Source organism: Cnephaeus nilssonii (assembly GCF_951640355.1).
Source record: "Cnephaeus nilssonii genome assembly, chromosome: 21".
NCBI classification, from domain to species: Eukaryota; Metazoa; Chordata; class Mammalia; order Chiroptera; family Vespertilionidae; genus Cnephaeus; species Cnephaeus nilssonii.
In genome coordinates, this window is record NC_137092.1 from 9636386 (window position 1) to 9655307 (window position 18922).

General features: G+C 49.2%; 1 protein-coding gene across 12 annotated transcripts in view; it reads left to right on the forward strand.

The window, feature by feature from the left end:
• The window catches only part of MAB21L3 (mab-21 like 3), a 166130-nt gene that overhangs the window by 114403 nt on the left and 32805 nt on the right, over nucleotides 1–18922 (forward strand). For all 12 annotated transcript variants that reach the window (XR_013812933.1, XR_013812934.1, XR_013812935.1 and 9 more), the window contains one exon: nucleotides 18560–18903. The gene's annotated coding sequence lies outside the window, so the exon portion shown is untranslated. The remainder of the gene's footprint in view (nucleotides 1–18559; nucleotides 18904–18922) is intronic.

Below are 18922 nucleotides of genomic sequence, written 5' to 3' on the forward strand. Positions count from 1 at the left end.
CATGTTGTAACTCAGGGCGGAGAACGGCCCTGTGGATGGCTTCCCTGGTTTGGAGATCTCTGCAGATCAGCCCCCATGCCTGCCTCCCACATGTCCATCCGTTCTCTTCCCTGTGTTGTGAGAAGCATGGCAATTCCCAGAACCCTCTGGGACTCTGCTGGCAAGTGCATTTTCCTGTGTGAGAAGGACACCTGGAGGCTCGCCATCCCCCTCACCCCCCCCCCACACCCCGATCATACTCATCGAGCCCGGGCCCCTCGCACTCAAATCACAGCGCTCATTAAAAACTGCTCAGCTCGCCCTGGCTGGTTTGGTTCAGTGGTTACAGTGTCGGTCCTGAGGCCGACAGGGGTCGCAGGTTTGATTCCTGGTCAGGGGGCACGTGTTTTGGTTACAGGTTCCCCAGCCCCAGCGGGGGGGGGGGGTGTGCGGGAGGCAACCAATCAATGTGTCGCTCTCGTGTCCATGTTTCTCTCTCTCTCCCCCTCCTCCTTCCCTTCCACTCTCTCTAGAAATCAATGGAAAAAATATCCTCAGGTGAGGATTGAAAAACACACACACACAGAAACGGCCCGGCCCCTCCATGTGGAATTTGGCTATGAGGGTCTTTAGGGCCCTGGCACCTGCTGAGCTTAGTCGGAGGAATACGGGTTGAATGAAAAGGGAAAATGAAAACATAGAATCCAGGTTTTTATTCTTCCTGTTTTTATCTTCTATATGAGGATCCGGGACACCGTGATCCCCTCTCCCGAGAGGCGGTGGCCACCTCTCTGCAGAGAGAAACACAGTTTCCTATCTCCAGAGTGGCTCCTGGGCCACTGTCCTCTGACCTTGAGCCATAGCCACCCGCTGTCAGCTGGTAACTGGAGTGCACGTTCCAAAACAGCCCCAAGCCTAGTGTGTCCCGCTGGTAACTCAAAAGTTTCTACATCCTTCCAGGAAGCACAGCACACGCCCCAGAGGCTCCTGTCAACACCCACAGGCCAATTCCAAGTCAGATGAGGAAGAATCGTCCGAGAGGAGAGCGTGGCCGGAGCTTGGAGGGCGCGTCTGGCCAAGCTCATGCAGGAGCTCACGATCCACCTCATGTCCCTTCTGGGTCTTTCCATCCTCACGTGGGCCACACTCCTTTCTCTTGAGCAATTAAACACGGAGGTAGCTTATCCTCAATGCGACAGTGACCTGGCCAGAAAACGTAGGTGACCCTCAGTCCAAAAATCCCCGGTTGTTCATTTAAAGATAAGCAAATCCTCCATCTCCCTGCAGTGCAATCACGGAGTGGCTGGGATCCGTCCACGGAAAGAGAGTCGAGGAAAAGGGCCACAAGCGCCGGCTCCTTCCCCTGAGTCTACTCACTCCCAAACGCCCGGTAAATGGTCTCGGTGTAGACCAGGGCCAAAGCCATCAGCAAAGTCGCTTCCACGAGAATGCCACTTTTCTCCAGGAAGCAGGAGGCCCCTACCCACGTCGAGAGGCTTGGTTAGCAAAAGTGTTTGGAATTGCAGGGTTTTTCGGAAATCTGCTGTGGTCTTGGGTACAGAAGCCTCAAGAAGTCAGCAGAGCACCCCTATGTTCATAGCAGCACAATTTACAATAGCCAAGATTTGGAAACAGCCCAGGTGCCCGTCAGCAGATGACTGGATCAGAAAACTATGGCACATCTACACAATGGAATACTACGCTGCCATAAAAAAGAAGGAATTCTTACCATTTGTGGCAACCTGGATGGAACTGGAGAACATCATGCTAAGTGAAATAAGCCAGTCCATGAAAGAAAAATACCACATGATCTCACTCATTTGTGGATAATAAAGAACATTATAAACTGATGAACAAAAAGATAGATACAGAGGCAGTAAAGCATCAAACAGACCGTCAAATTACAGCGGGAAGGTTAGGGAGAGGTGGGGGAGATAAGAGATCAACCGAAGGACTTGTATGCAAGCATATAAGCATAACCAATGGACGCAAAACACTGGGGGGTGAAGGCATGTATGGGAGTGGGGTGGGGGGGCAATGGTAATATGTGTACACATATAATACCTTAATAAAAAAATGGAGGGGAAAAAAAGAAGTCAACAGAGTTTTCCCGGAGGTGACACTAGACCTAGGACTTCGGGGCTGGTCTCTGCAGCTACCAGGATCACACTCGTGAGCCTCTAGGCTCGCTCTGCACCACGTGACCCAAACCTGACCGCCTCACCCTGCTCTGCCTCGGGCCATGTATTCGTCTCACTTATGGCACCACGAAGCTCTTCATCTCCGGACAACCCAGGCCCCTCCCTGCCCTTCGTGGTGTCCTCCCCTAAAGCCAAAGGGTGGACATCAAGCCTCGCTGGCACCCCGATTCTTCCCAGAGTCTCCTCTGCTCCTGGGCTCTCGCCCTTCCCCCCACACTCGGTCCTTTCTGCCCCGCTGTCGCCTCCAGCGTTGGAGAGGTTCGAAGGGTTTGAGTAGAGCGATGGCAGGAGCAGATGGACGGTTCAGAAAGATCTCGAGGGCTACGGGTGAACACAGGCCGGGGGAAGGCAGCCAGAGGCGAGCAGGCTTGTCAGGGGTTGCTGTGGGCACCCAGGTGAGGGATGACACGGGAGGTTTGCTTTTTAATTATTACCGCGCACCGCAATTCCAAGCAGCATCCCAAGTCACCAGCCAATTTTCTGCTCGCTGCCCGGGGCCAAGTGTCTGTCTGCCCTGCGTCAGGTGCCTCCACAACGCTTTCCTGCGCAGGTGAGAGCAGGTGGCGTGTGCTTTTCCTGCCCTGCCCCGGTGATCCCCGAGACTCCACGCCCAGGCGGGAGCCGAACCACTGTGGAAGGGCGCGTCGTGGGCCGGGGAAGAGAGGACAGGATGCGAGGCAGGGAAAGGGGGCACCTTCCCCGCCCCTGTCCTCCCCCCGCCATCTCTCACCTGGCAAAGCTGCAGCATGGGCTGGGCACGAGGACTCAGGAAAACTGGGGAGGGCAGGCAGCAGCTGTTTAAGTGTGCGGGGTACCTCTATGTGTAAGTATGCGGGGTACCCCTATGTGTAAGTATGCGGGGTACTCCTAGCTGGAATCCCCACGCTTATCACATATCTTTATTTACTTAGTTACACAGTGGTTCTCAACCTTCCTAATGCCGCGACCCTTTAATACAGTTCCTCATGTTGTGGTGACCCCCAACCATAAAATTATTTTCGTTGCTACTTCATAACTGTAATTTTGCTACTGTTAATGAATCATAATGTAAATATCTGTGTTTTCTGATGGTCTTAGGTGACCCTGCTAGCGGTTCTCGTGACCCACAGGTTGAGAACCGCTGCTGTAGAGCCTAAGACCATCAGAAAACACAGATATTTACATTACGATTCATTAACAGTAGCAAAATTACAGTTATGAAGTAGCAACATGAGAAAGGTTGAGAACCACTGGAGGAGGTTATGGAGAGCAGGTTTGCCTTTTGCCTGATTCCTGTTCCACTTAACCCCAGCCTCCCATTTCCCCATTTCCTTATTTCTTTCTCCCTACTTTTAGCTCATACTGCTGTGTTTTTTTATTACCCAAATAAACCCAAATAAACCACCGGGGTTGTTTCTGGAAACAAGACGGGTCTTAATCACATCTCCGCACGTATCTCTCTATTATGTCCCCCTCCATGCACATAAACACAGGTGCCCCCTGTCCCCATGACTTAGCACCCATGCAGATAAGGGACCCGAATGAGTGACACACACAGATGCACAGAACAAGGTGTGTGCCCACAAGAGCCTGAAGTGTTCCTTCAGGGGGAGCCCCAAGATAAGCATGTTGACATGCCCGGGAGCACTGGGTGAGAGGGCCCCTGGCGTGTGCTGCCCAGGAGCCAGGGTGCCGAGAGCCCAGGTGAGGGCCGAGCAGGAAGGACAGGGAGCGGGTGGGCCAGAGGCATCTGACAAAAGCTGAGTGGTCCATGCAGGGACCCCAGGATTATTACGGTTTCGAGGCGTCTGTCCAGATCCGTTTGTCTGTCTGAGGCCGTGAACCGAGAGGACAGGAGTGGGCCCACATCCGGGGCTGCCTGGGCTCCGTCCGCACAAAGGGAGCAACTGGTAACGTCATTACCAGCATCGGGTAAAACTTCCTTCCCGGCTGCTGGCAGTGATCAGGGCGGGCAACTCTGTGCTCCTGGGTTGGTACTTGTTCATAGGTATGTACATATCGGAAAAAACATAGCATATACAGGGTATGGTATGATCCATGGTTCCTGGCATCCACTGGGGTCTTAGCATGTATCCTCTGTGGATAAGGGGGGACTACTGTACATCTCAAGGGCCTTCCATATCGGCTATAACACTCGTTATCATCTGTCTTTCAGTATAGCCAACCTGACGAATGTGAGTGACATGTCGGTGGGGTTTTGCTTCCGTTTCCTTGGTGACTAATGATGCCAAGCAATTCTTTGTGGACTTCACTGACCATCTGTGTGTTTGGGAGAAGTGACTATTCAGATCCCTTGGCTATTTTTTAAATCGAGTTGTCCGTCCTCTATTATTGACTGTAAGAGTTCTCGATGTGTGCGAGATACAAGTCCCTTATCAGATACACGACTTACACATATTTATATAAACATAGAAAAATGGGGGGAACAGATACTCGGGCTCTTAATTCAGTGCGAACATAGGGGGCCCGCCCTGAGCAGAGGAAGCAGTGAGGCCAGGAGCAGGTTCTGAGATGCGCCTGGGAGCCTGGTAGGCTGAGACGGACAAGGAAATGCATGGCTACAGCGCTGCTCCTTCATTACTCCACAAGGAGTCAAATCTCACTCTTCATTCCTATTAGTTCCACAGCTATTCCTTGAGGGCCTACCCAATGCCCAGCCTTCTTCTAGGAAACAAAGAGAAATAAGACTGCTCCTTGCTCGTAAGGTGTTGACAGTCCAGAGGAACACAGTCCGGAGAAAGACACATAAACAAATATTACTGTTTGCAATTGAACATGCTGAGTACAATTACAAGTATTACGGAAGTTTGGCGAAAAGAAGGGAAGTCAGTCTTGATCACCTTAGAGTTTCAGATGGTCCGTTAAGTCAGGGAGTCTTCATCCGGGATCTTCGGATAGAATTCAGGGGATTGCTCATTGGGATGAGAAAAAATTAAGTCTTTATTTTTAATACCTGAGGTTGAAATGTAGCATTCTCTTCACTTTGTGAAAGGGACAAACCACAGTAGTACATAAAAATCACAGATATGCACACATTTTATTCAAGTTGTTGTGGACATTGAGATATTATTTCTGCTCATCACTACTTCAGAAATCATGGTAGTTATTACACCTACCACTAGATCTTATTATTTATGGTATGAATAAATAAGCAATATATTATTATAGCCAGATTTGGTTTGTTCAAGTTTTGATTGCCATATTTCAATATAGTTGGTTTCCTTTGTAATCCTGTATGTTTTCTTTTGTGTATTTATAAACTGAGGCGGGGTTCCTGAGCTTTCTCAACTGCCAATGGTTAACTGGCACAAAAATGTTCAGGAGCCCTGCCTTAAAAGTTCTTTTATCCTTTTAAGAGAGATAAAGAAATATTGATTTGTTGTTCCATTTATTGATGCATTCATTGGTTGCCTCTTGTATGTGCCCTAACTGGGGATCGAACCCACAACCTTGGCATATCAGGACAACACTCCAACCAACTGAGCTACCCGGCCAGGGCTAAATAGTTTTTCTTTTAGTCTGGAGGTTCCACTGATCCCAGAACACAGACAAACAAGCAGATAGTGTCAAAATAGATAACCGAGGTCTGAATACGGTACAAAGAACAAAGAAGAGAAGAACGAATTCTTTCTAGAGCAACCAGAGAGGGCTACAGGTGACATTTGAGCTTACTCTTGAAGATGAATAGTGTGGAGAGAGCTTTGGTCATGGGGTCCAGCCTTGCATCCGGTCCTTGAGTCACTTCTACAGCTCATTCCATCACCTGGAACCCAGCCCCTGCCCAAAACGCTTGTACCTGGAGGCACGCAGGGGGGCTGGAGTGGGAGGTGAAGGGAAGGGAAGGGGGAAACCTGACAGCTGGAGTCACTCGGCACCAGGCAGGCCTGTGTTTATAGATCCAACAGGAGACAAGATGGAAGGAAGACGTAAGACCACCAGGGGCCGTGAAGTTGGGCCACACAGAACAGAAGAAAGACCCTGGACTTGGGAATCAGTCACACCTGGACTCCACACTCAAATGAACCCTAGTGACCTACGTGAGCGTAGGCACGTTATTTCTTCTCTTTGAGCCTCCGTTTTGTCACGTGCAAATATGAATTAGGCTTGTACACCCTATGGAAAAGTACTTGGCACAGGGTAGGCAATCATTCACTGTCAGAGCCTCTTCCTTTCGGTTTGCCCAAAGCCAGCCTTGCTACGCCGTCGGTAAGAACTTGACCTTGATTATTCATTGTCTAGGCCCAGTAATAATGGCTAGATTTATTAACTGCTGACTGTGTGCTTGACCTTGTGCTAAACACTGTTTCTTTTCCTCCTCCCAACAACCCATGAAGTTGGAAATCTCTGTTGTTCAGATGAAAACACTGAGGCTCAGAGACGTTAAGAAATGTGATTTGCCCGAGGTCTCTCAGCTGGCAAGTGGTGGAACTGGAATTTAGACCCAGATAGAGCTGACAGTGAAAATCTATGCGATGCATCGTGCTGCACCCGGAAAGATAGCTGGAGATTGCTCTGCTGAGTAAATCTTTAATCCGTGCCTATCAACATTTGACCAAAGCTCAAGAATGCCTGGCTTTAATGCCTATAGACACTAAAATAAACAAAAGAAAGAAGCAACGTGAAAATCCTTAAAGGAAGATCATCTAAATAAACACTTATAAGGGATTAAGCAAAAAAATAAATACCTCATAGCCTGGCCAGTGTGGCTCAGTGGTTGAGCGTTGACTTATGAACCAGGAGGTCACGGTTCGGTTCCCAGTCAGGACACATGCCCAGGTTGTGGGCACGATCCCCCCTCGGGGGCGTGCGGGAGGCAGCTGATGGAGGATTCTCTCTCATCATTGATGTTTCTAGCTCTCCCTCATCCTTCCTCTCTGAAATCAATAAAAATATATTAATTAAAAAAATAACTCATAGACACAGACAACAACATGGTGATTACCAGGAAGGAAAGGGGCTGGGAGGAGGTAAACAACCACAACAACAAAACATAAAGTAACAGTAATATTCTGGGCACTGGATGCCATCACCATTGTTCCCAGACAGCTGGAGGCGACAACGATAAGATGGAGGTCAGCAGTTCTTCCCCCGGGCTTTGTGACTGGAGTCGCCTGGGCTGGCGATAGCTCCCCTCACAATTGGTACACCCTGACAGTAAGCCAAGGAGATCCCAATCCCAAAGTCGGATCTTTGGGTAGTGCTCACAGTTTAGTAAACATTCCCATTTGCAGGGCATCTGCTGACCCTTTCCACCCTGGGGGGTGTATAGGGCCAGGTTATTTGTAATCTCAGAATAGGAGCCTGCGGTTCAGAGAAGCAAGGTGACTTGCGCAATGTCAGTGAGCTAGGAAAAGACAGAACCACCATCTAAACGCCAGCTTCTGCCCCTTTTCCAGGGCTATTTCCACCTCGACTGGCATCTCCATCCCCGTCCAAATCAGATAGGCGGGTGAGGCTCCTTGGAGGCAAACGTCTAGACTCCTGGGAACTGTGCAGATTTTCGGCAACAAGGCTGGAGCCTGGGTTGAAAGGAGATAGTATTTATTATAAAAGAAAAGAAAAATCTAGCATTTCTTGAAATAATAGCTTTCTCGGGATATAATTAGAAATTTGCCCTTCTAAAGTGTACAATTCCGTGGTTCTGAGTATTTCACAAAATTTTGCAACCATCACCACTAAATCCAAAGCCTTTTCCTCAGCATGGAAAGAAGCCCACAGCCATTGCAGTCACTGCCTATTCCAGATACCTTCCCCTCTGGACGCCACCATCTGCTCTGTTTTTATGAGTTTACCGGCCATTTCACGTAAACAGAATCATTCAATAGGTGGCCTTTGTGTCTTTCTTCACTTATAATGTTTCCAAGTTTCATTCACATTGTAGCATGTATCAGTACTTCATTTTCTTTATGACCAAATAATAAATCCACTCCACAGATACGTCACGTTTTATTTATCCATATATCAGTTAATGGACACTTGCACTGTTTCCGCCTCTTGGCCATTACGAATAACACTGCTATAAACATTCATGTGCGAGCTTTGTGTGGTCATGTTTTCATTTCCCATAGGCATGTACCTAGGAGCAAAATGGCTGAGTTATATGGTAGCTCCGTGTTTAGCTTTTTGAGGCTTTGTCAGAATAAATCAGTTCTTTGATATACTAGTATATACTAGAGGCCTGGTGCACGAATTTGTGCACATTGAGAGGAAATTAATTAGAAGAAATATTTTAGAGGCGGGGGAGGAACCGCAGGAGGTTGGCTCCAGGGCATGTCCAGCCCGTCTCACCCAGTCCTGATCGTCTGGACCCCAGCAGCAAGCTAACCTACTGGTCGGAGAGTCTACCCCCCGGTGGTCTGTGTGTGGTATAGCGACTGGTCGAGCAGTCGACCGATCGGTCAGACACTTAGCATATTAGGATTTTGTATATATAGATATTTTATTGATTTTAGAGAGGAAAGGAGAGGCAGAGAGAGAGATAGAAACATCAATGGTGAGAGAAAATCATTGATCAGCTGCCTCCTGCACACCCCCCACTGGAGATTGAGCCTGCAACCTGGGCATGTGCCCTGACTGGGAATGGAACCATGACTTCCTGGTTCGTAGGTAAATGCTCAACCACTGAGCCACACTAGCCAGGCTAGAATAAGTCAGTTCTTTATTCTGTTTATTCCTTCATGCTATACATTCTATTTATTTATACTATTTTCAAAGTGGCTGCACCATTTCACATTCCCACCCATATGTGAGGGTCCACATCCTCCCAGCACTTGCTATTATCTGTTTTATGTATTATTATTATTACTAGAGGCCCAATGCACAAAATTTGTGCATGGGTAGGGTCGCTAGGCCTGGCCTGCAATCAGGGCCAATCTGTGAGATGATCTGCGGGGCAGTCAGGGGACCCCTCTGGCACCCGCCTTGGCTGGCCTGGCGCTGCCCACTTGCCAGCCCTCCCACCCCCCCCCACCCCCCACCACTGCCGGTCACCTCCTTTTCTGGGAGGAACTGGTGGGGTGATGCGGGGGGGGGGGGGGGGCGGGCCTGCTGGCACCCACCTTGGCTGGCTTGGGACCTGCGGGCTAAGGGCAGCTCCTGTGTTGAGCATCTTCCCCCTGGTGGTAAGTGCATGTCATAGCAATCGGTCATTCCACTGTTCTTTTTATTTGCATATTAGCCTTTCATTATATAGGATTATTACCGTTCTAGTGAGTATGAAGTAGTATCTCATTGTGGTTTTGATTTGCATTTTCCTAGTAATTAAAATGTTTTCCTTAGTTCTGTGAGCTGCTGTAGCAAACCAGTAGGACCTGAGTAGGAGGTTGTGGGAACCTGTGATCCAATAGCTCCTTGTCAGAAACACTGATAACAAACCTGGACTTGCAATTGACATCTGAAGTTGAGAGGGTGGGGGTGGGAGACAGCCTCGTCTTAGAGTCTATTTTGTCCGATATTGGTATAGCAACTCGAGCTCTATTTTGAGTACTGTTTGCATGATATAGCTTTTTCCATCTAAATTTTACTTTCAGCCTATTTGTATCTTTGAACGTAAAGTGTGTCTCTTGTAGAAAGCATATAGTTAGAAGGAGGGTTTTTTATCCATTGTTTTGAATCTCTGGGTTGTTTTTTTTTATTAGAGTCCTATGCCATTCACATTTAAGTAATTACTGATAAAGGTAGTATTTGATTTTTCCATTTGCTTTTTTTTCTGTATGCCTTATGGATTTCTTGTTCTTCTCTGCCTTTATTATGCCTTCTTTTGTGTTAAATGGGTATTTTCTAGCATAACCCATTCCCTTGCTGTTTCTTTTTATACACATATATATATGTATATACATACACACATACTTACACATGTGTGTATACATATAATATTTTTCCTTTGTGGTTGGCCTGAGGGTAAATAAGATTTTAACTTAAAACCATCCAGTTTGCATTAACAGCCTGCACTTGTACAACACATTTGCAGTTACATTTTTCTTTTAGTTCTCAGGAAGGAGAAAGTAAGAAATCTGGGCTGGAAACCCTTTCTGTGTCTTGGCCTGAGAAGCCGTCTGGAGTAATGTTACCCATGCATAATGCTCCTCTAGGGACCAATTATGGCCACATGAGAGGGGTCCCTTTTTGATTCCCAGGGTATAGATTTTCAGAGTGATCATAGCAACTTTGTATGAACTTCTCAGCTTCCAACGTGAATTCAAATATATCAGTGATTCTCCAAGTGTGGTCTGGGGAGCCGTAAGTGTTCCTGAGAGCCTTTCAGAGGGTCCTCAAGGACAAAACTATTTTCATAACAATACCGAGATGTTATTTACCCTTTTTAGCCCTCATTTTCCCAGGCAAGTACAGGTTGGATGCAGAAGCAGAGATGAGAATTTACTGTCTCTATGACGCCAGGCATTAAAGAGATTTGCAAAACTGTGAAACAACGCCACGCTTCTCTCTAAGTCGTTTTTTAGAATATAATGATATTTCATAAAATAGATTGTGTATGTTAACATATAATGGTTTAGTACTGTTCACCTTAAATGAGTTAAATATTTTTTAACTTCTCAGTTTTAATTTATAAAATGGCACTATTGATAAATGTTGCGCATTTAAACCAAAGCTTATTTGGGATCTTGATAAAATGGAAGAGTATAAAGGGGTCCTGAAACCAAAAAGTTTGAGAGCTGCTGACATATTATGTCACTCAGCCTTCACTACCTGTGGAGAGCAGGACAGGCTCAGTGCTGTAGCTCCGTGGGTAAGGAAACTGAGGCCAGAAGCCTGGAACTGTACCTGGAAGGACTGGGTTGGATGGGAAGGCAGTCAGTGATTCCGAGGCCAGACCCAACCCCGTTCATTGGAGTGACTGGAGAGACACTTCCTGGGAGCCACAACCTCTTAGTGGCTGTTGACCCATTGACCTCTTCCAAGTTCTAGGTATTCTCTCCACCTTGGCTCCCGTGATACCATGTTTCTAGTTTTGCAAATGGCTCCTCTTCTTCTCTCTTCCCCTTAAGCATTGCTGTGACCCAGCATCCTGTCCCCAGGCCTCTTTGGTCTCACTCTGTGGTTTCCCTGGGTATGCTCGTCCACAATTACACATGATGGTTCCCAGATGTGCCTCTCCAGCTCAGATAGCGCTCTTGAATGTCAAAGCGAAGTCCTGGATGTTTCTACCTAAGGACTTCAGATGTTTCAAACCCACGTGCTCAAAACTATGTCATCACTAAGCATGCAGCATAGTGTACTAGTCACAGGTAATGTGCCCGTGAACAAGACACCATCCCTGTCCTCAAGGAAACAACATTCTAGTAGAGGTCAGTCCAAAACCAACTTCCGTGTTTTGGGGCCTGGTTATTATTATCACCATCAGCCCAATTACCCAACACTCTTCCTTCTTCCCCGTCTACTCCGTCCAGTGAGTCACCAAGTCCTATGCATTCTATTTTTTTCATTTCTCTCCATCACTACTGCAACACCCTCAGATCACATGTCCTCATTTCTCCTGTGAACTCTTGTAATAAACCCCTAGCCACTCGCCTGGCCTTCTGTCTCATCCCTATCTAATCCATGCCTCATGCTGCTGCCTGAGTGACCATTTCATCACCTCAAGTCTGCTTTCCTTACTGCCAGCCATTACTCCCTCTTCTCTGGAAAATAAATCCAGACTCCTTAGCCTGCCTCATGACCTTATTCAGGAGTTGACCTTTGTTTTGTTTCCTGTCACTCTCCCGAATGTATCCAAGACATTTCAAAGGATGTTTTTGACAGTAAGAATGCCCTCCCTGATTACCTGGTCATTATTCATGGCCCTCCTCAAGGGTCTTTTCGCCTCTGTAAAATTTTTATGACCTCCAAGAAGTCTGGATTATTTCCCTTCAGTCTTGCACAGGTCTCTCTTCATTGCAGTACTTATCACACTGTATTATAATTTATTTCCATAGTGATCTCCTCCTTAGATAGAACACCTTTATGGCAGGAATTGTCTTTTATTCACTTTGGTATCACCAGTCCTAGCCCAGTGTCTGGCATAGAGTAGGAGCTAAGTAAATACTTATTGACTTAATGTTGAAGATCTGTAAAATATGGATCCTTTAACCTTCTTCTCATTTTTTCAATTTACAATGTCCATCCCATTTTCCACTCAATCACCCAAGCCAAAACCATGGGTAACTCTGTTCATCGATTGCACACTCTTCCTTAGCCAATGAGTCACTAAGTCCAACTCATTCTCTTTCTGTCATCGCTCTCCTATGTCAACTGCCCTCCATCGCCACCTTTAGAGAAGGTCTCTGTCCCTTATGAACACGGCAGCCACATTTCCAACCTCAAAAATTGGAACATGGAATTTTTTGGGTCCCCTCCAGATATAAGGGATTCTGGGAAACAGAATGTATTTTCTAAAACGTTGGAATGCTTCAAATGTTTCTGTAATTTCCAGGGACAGCAGTAGAGAATATTTGAAATAAAAAAAAGCCACTAAGAATTCAGGTTGAGTGGTCATCTGACCTTGGCAGTAAAGTTCTTGGCCTCTGTTTTAAGGGTCTCAGACCTTAAGCTCTTTATCATCTGTGTGACAAAAGGCAAGTTCACAGACAGGAATAACTCAAAATGCAATACGGTAAGTACCTAATGCAGGAGGAAGTGATTGAGAAGAGAGATACAGAGGAGGTCTGACCTGAACTGGGCTTTAAGGTCATTGCAGCGGAGAGCTGCCCTATGGAACCACCCCAAATCCAGTCCTCACTGAGGGAACTGGACCCTTGTCCACCAGCCAAGATTGACTGGCCAGAGAAACCTGGTCCACGGGCATCCTCCTGGGCAGTCTGAGATCTAGGACTTGGACCAGCATGAAAAGATGAGCCTAGTGCAGTGGTCGGCAAACTCATTAGTCCACAGAGCCAAATATCAACAGTACAACGATTGAAATTTCTTTGGAGAGCCAAATTTTTTAAACTTCAACTTCTTCTAACGCCACTTCTTCCAAATAGACTCGCCCAGGCCGTGGTATTTTGTGGAAGAGCCACACTCAAGGGGCCAAAAGAGCCACATGTGGCTCGCGAGCCGCAGTTTGCCGACCACGGGCCCAGTCCATCAGATTCCCTCCTGGAATCGAAAGCTGGGAAACCAAAATGGCAGCTCTGGCAGGTGCGGAAAGACGTGCCTGGAGGCAAAGGTGGGGCTGGAGAGTCCAGGACCAGCCGAAGCCTTCGCGAGCCCAAGTCACAAGGACATAGAAAGCATGAGTGGACAGAGCAAGCGGCCAGCAGAGGAGCCAACCCTCAGTGTCAGTGGGGGTGGGGTAAGAAAAAGAGAGACCGTGCGGCTGCAACGAGAGGCAGAGCAGCCAATCCCTGAGCCGGAACTCGATGTCTTGCCAGCTCCAGTCCAACTCCGTGTGCAGCCTTGCAGCCACTCCTCAGCCTTCTTTTCCTGGTGGTTGTTTGAATGCTGTTCCTTGCACGCTGAAAGCTACACTGAAACAGAGTCCACCAGGCGGAGCAGATGGAGGGAGAGTTGGAGTAGCCCAGAGTAGCATAATCGCAGTAGGCAGGTCCAATTCCTCATGGACAACTCAGGGAGAGGTAGAAAGGGATTTTCTTTTATTTTTTCAAGTAGGAGGTAAATTAAGGGATGCCTTAATTTTTTTTAAATAGGCCAAATTGGTATTGGGGTGTAAGTGAGGGAATGAATGAATGTAGATGAAGACCAGAAAGGACTCAATTGTGAATAACAGGGTTAAGACTGAGACTTGACTCCATAGGCGACAGGAAACCACAGCAGTTTGGAAAAGGAGGGAGATACCACCCATATGGGATTCGAAAAACCAGGACATCCCATTTCCCAGCGTTGAAGCCTGCTGGTCCCAGTCCCCCAGTGATGGCTGCGGATGGATGGGGAGCATCCGGCTGAGAGAACATGAAAGCCGCCTGTGGCTGGGAGCAGAACTCCCCATTAGGATGGTCGGAGGGAGGAGGCCCCACTTAGACCGCCTAGAAGCTAGGAAGGACAGCCGGACGCTAAGAGGTCAGGGAATGTCACCTCCATGTGCAAACCCAGGTGTGACCCGCTCTAAGTGGGGCCCCTATAACAGCGGGGCCCCCTGTGCACTGCCATGGAGAACCCAGCTGTCAGCCAGTTCTCTCCTCCCAGCCAGCCAGGCACTGGCAGCAGCTGTCTGCTTCCCACCATGTCAGCATGGGCCCGGATCTCAGCAACTCTTTAAATGTCCCCAAATCCACTCACGTGACATTACAACGAGCAGCGGAGAACCTCCAGACAGTTTCAGGAGGGCGTTTGCATTGCGCAATCCACAGCCAACAGTGTTAAAAAGCCACCAGACTGTCTGCTCCGGAGAGCCCTCCTCTGCTGGACAGCCACCGGGGGGGGGGGGGGGGGGGGTTCTTTTTCGTCCCAGCCCCCTGTCTAGCCACCGGGGTCCTCCTCCTCCTCCTCCCAGATTCCTCCTGCTCCGTTTTGCAAAGTCATTCTGCTCTGTCCTCAAATGTGTCTACCCAAACCCAAAACACAGACACAGCTTAGGCAAATAAGCCGGCGGGGGGGGGGGGGGGGGGGGGGGCCCACCCTCCTGGAGATAGCCATCGGGGTTATAAATAAAGCATTGTGTTGTTGTTGCAACAAAGCCATAAGCATACAGATTAGCATCTTCCAACCCGGGCACCAGCTGCATTTCCTTGGCCCCATCACTTTGCGCTCTGGGCTGCTGGTTCTTATTCTTTGACAGGAGAGGCACAGGTGGGTCAATCGGGGTGAATCCCTCTACCACTCAGCTCCGTGTGACTGAAGAGTCAAGTGGAAGGACAGTTGCGGGTAGAGAAGCCAGTTATGTAAACCCAGGCCTTGGGGTGGTGGGGGAGATAGGAATAGGAGGTGGGGGTAAGGGGGAGGGGGGACAGGGACTAGGGGGGTCCCGATGGCCCAGAGGAGGAGGAGAGGGAGGTGTGGGGCCCCCCAGCACTAGCTGTCCCTCTGGCTGCGACTGCAGCCCAATGCAGAGCTCCTGGAGAAATAAATGGCTTTGTCCCCGCCGCCCACGCTCTGACTGCATTAAGGCTCACGCTGGGCCCGCGATGACTTTTTGATGAAGTGGCTGCGGCTCCCTGCAGGGGCCGGCGGTCTGGGGAAGAGATGGGCCCCCGCAGAAAACACACCCAGCTTCCCAGGCCGCCCCTGTCTCTCCTGCTTTCTCCTTAGAGTAGATTTTCAGGGTGTCGCTCTCCTCCTCGGCCATCTGTAGCTTCCCTCAGTGCGCAGGGACGGGGGAGGGGGGGGGTGGTGGCGGGGGGGGGGGGGCGTGCAGCAGCCCGGTGGCCGGTCTGTGTGGGAACACCTATAGAAGTCTGCTGGAACGGCGGGAGCAGAACAAAGTCGCCTTTATGTCCAGCTTTCCAAAAGCCTTTGTGTGCCCCAGAAGCCGGTTATTATTGCGTTATTAAGGCCCAGCGAGCGGGGCCAGGGATGGACACGCTCGAGCGGACCCAGGCAGCTTCAGCTCGTTCAGACTCCTCATCTTGTGACCTAACCTGACTCCTGCTCGCCATCCTTGGACGGGGGAGCAGGAGGGCGAGGCCAGGGCCTTATAGAAGGAGCTCGGGGCTGCTCACCAGACTGGTCCGTTCAGTTCCCGGGAATCATTTGCTGCATACTCCACTTTGGCAATATTGTGTTTCTTAAAGCACCAGCAATGCAGCGTGGGGGCGGGGCTGTTGCATAAGGACTAACTGAGACCAGGTCTTCCCAGGTTTCGGCAGGCAGATGGCTCAGGGAGGTGGGGAGGCCCGAGCGTTCAGGCTGATGGATGTCGCTGGGGCCAAGGACGAGAGGGTGGGGTGGGAGCGGTGGCGTGGGGGTGGGGACAGTCTGGGCCAGTTTGCTGAGCACCGGTTTGAGCACAGGTCTGTTCCAGATTGTCCCGGACCCCTAGTCACAACAGCTGTGAGCCTTGTCATCTGTCCCAACAACCCCTGCTTTCACAGAGAAAGGGCGGAAACCCACAGGGCAAGGTGACCTGTCCAAGGTCACTCGGGTCGATCGGTGTCCCACTGAGATACGGGGCATGGCAGCCATCCTCCGGGTCTACAGGCACGGCGCCCTTTAAATGGCAGTGCAGTTCAGTGCTGGTGTGTGGACAGATGAGTCCCGGGAAGGCACAGACCGTGTCCTTCATTGCCCTTCATGGGACATGCAGCAGGCTCAGGCACAGCCTCTGAAAACACAGGAAGATCCATGGCACATCCTCCAGCCAGCTCCGCTGCGCCTCCCTTCACCGAAGTATGGAGAACAGTCTTGCTGTGTTTGTAGCAATGCCATGTCTCTACCACACGCTGCGGGCGCCCTGAGCACAGAGACTGCGCCCCACCAATCACAGCACGTGGTAAGAGGCAGGTGCAGAAGACATGTTCAAGAGTGGCGGTGAAGGAAGTACTTTAGTTAAATACGTAGGGAGAGGACTTTTAAAATTTTAATCCTGCCCGGCCAGTGTGCTCTCCGTGGTTGAGCGTTGAGCTTTGAGCCAGGAGGTCACGGTGCGATTCCCAGTCAGGGCACACACTCGATCCCCAGTGTGGGGCGTGCAGGAGGCAGCCGATCAATGATTCCCTCTCGTCATTGATATTTCCGTCTCTCTCTCTCCCGCTCCCTTCCTCTCTTAAATCAATAAAAATACACATTTAAAATTTTAATCCCTCTTTAATTCTATGGGGACTGTAGACACGACGTGGAAACCGTATAGGTGGAGTAAGGGTGGGGTAGCTGCGACAGCCTGGAGGGGGCTGTGTCCCGGGGCACCGAGCAGTCTGCAGGAAGAGGGACAGACTTCTCTAGGAGTCAGTAATCGGAAAAACCACTCTGGGCTGTGCAAGCAAGCACAGGACCAAGGACTAACATTCACGGTACCAGTTAGCCTGCCCTCTCAGGCGCCGGTCAATGTGCTGTAGATTTCAACTTTTAAAAGTCTTCGTGTATATATTTTTCTGAATATAGAGACAAAACTGGCTCATTGTAAAAACAAACACACACATTTAAAGGCCCCAAACCTTACAATTGCATAGAAATGTAAAGTGAAAAGTCAGAGGCCGCTGTGACCCCACTCCAAACTGTAACCCAATAACCACTAGTAATAGTTGGAGAGATCGTGAAAGAGTTTGCAGCCAAAAGATGTTTTGTAAAAGAAAAGGACTTTAAAGATATGCAGTAAATAAAAGGCAATCATCAGATTAGTAATAAGGCAGTTATTAAAAATACTTTGTTATTTTTCTGGATTTGTGTCTCTGTCAACTTAAATTTTTTATTTATTATAATTCCCTCAATTTAAGTAAATATTCATAATAATTTTCTAGTCATAATTTTCATGCTTTCTCTGACAGAGGATCCCCAAATCTAAAAAGCTTCAGGCCTGTCGCCAAACCCGGATTAGCAGCTAATCAAGGGAGAGAGTGGGGCGATAGTCAAGTTACTTTGGTGTTACTCCTAGCTGGTGAGTCTGTGTGTCTGTGCCGGGTCCCACTCCAAGCAAACAGTATTTCGTCTTCTCTGGTGGCCTCGTCTTCAACCAGGCCACCAGCGAAGGCAGCACGAGCGCCCACAGAGCCTAGATTTGGTTGGATCTGGGGCTTTCAGCGGACACCTGTAAGAGGAGAATCCTGTCATCTGTGGGACGAGGGCGTCGGGTTAGATGAGCGACGTTTCTGATGCGGACAGCTCCGCGTGGCCAAGCCCGGTGTTCCGGGACGCGCTGTGGCGAGCACAGAAGAATGCCTCATGCATTTTTAATTTGCAATTAACTGCTGCGACGCTTGTGCAACCCGATCATTCCCATAAGCAGGCTAACCCTATCCCTCACGTAGTCTTTGCGTTTTTCAATTATTCAATACATCCTTTTTCCTAACGGGGCCAAGGCAGACTTCGGCACGGCCCCTGCTCTCGACCGGAACCGCCAAGTCTGCAGAAGCGGACTCCGAAGCAGTGGCGCGTCACTGTTAAAGCTGTCCCACCACGTTCACGTCTAGAACTTTCCGGTGTTTAAGCTGTCCTTATCGGTGCGATCCTACTTTATCTGCGCCAACTTCTCAGAGGGTGCACCGAGCAGGGAGTAAAAAAATGGAAAAAGGCTAAATCACTTTTCTAGAGACAGAAATTACTAGAATACAGGTCCTCCGATGCCCATCCCCTAGTGAAGGTCAATAGATGGAAATAGATGTCTGGGGCAGAGGAGTGGACACTCTGGTTATCACCAGTTACTGGTGTGTATTAGCCAAAAGCCCGAGGATTTTATGACAATGGGAACATTCCTCTCTGCTGGCCTTTCCTCTGCCCTTTTCTTCCACGTCCTTCCTAAGGGGTTCACTCCTTTTTCCATTTATGTTTTTCAGGTTGATTTTAAAGCTATAAGCACCTCATCATTGCTGGGCCCGGCCTGCACTGCACCGTTTGAAGCCATGAAGCCCATCTTCCAGCTGCCTGTCCCCCTCTAGACACGGCCTTCCCATGATGCATCTGGCTGCCTCGGTTCAGGTGCCACTGTCTCCAGGAAGTCTTCCCTGACCATCACCTTCTCCCCCACACATCCCACCGGAGAGCCAGGTCCGCCATGGAACGTGGTGGCAGAGTAACACCCAGGCAACGTGAGGACAGTAGTTACCCATTGTCGGAGACAGACCTGAAGTTCACGTCAACGATGAGAGGAAAGGCGACTGAGAGTAGCCAGTCCCTGAAGGTAAGCGAAACACCGTCCG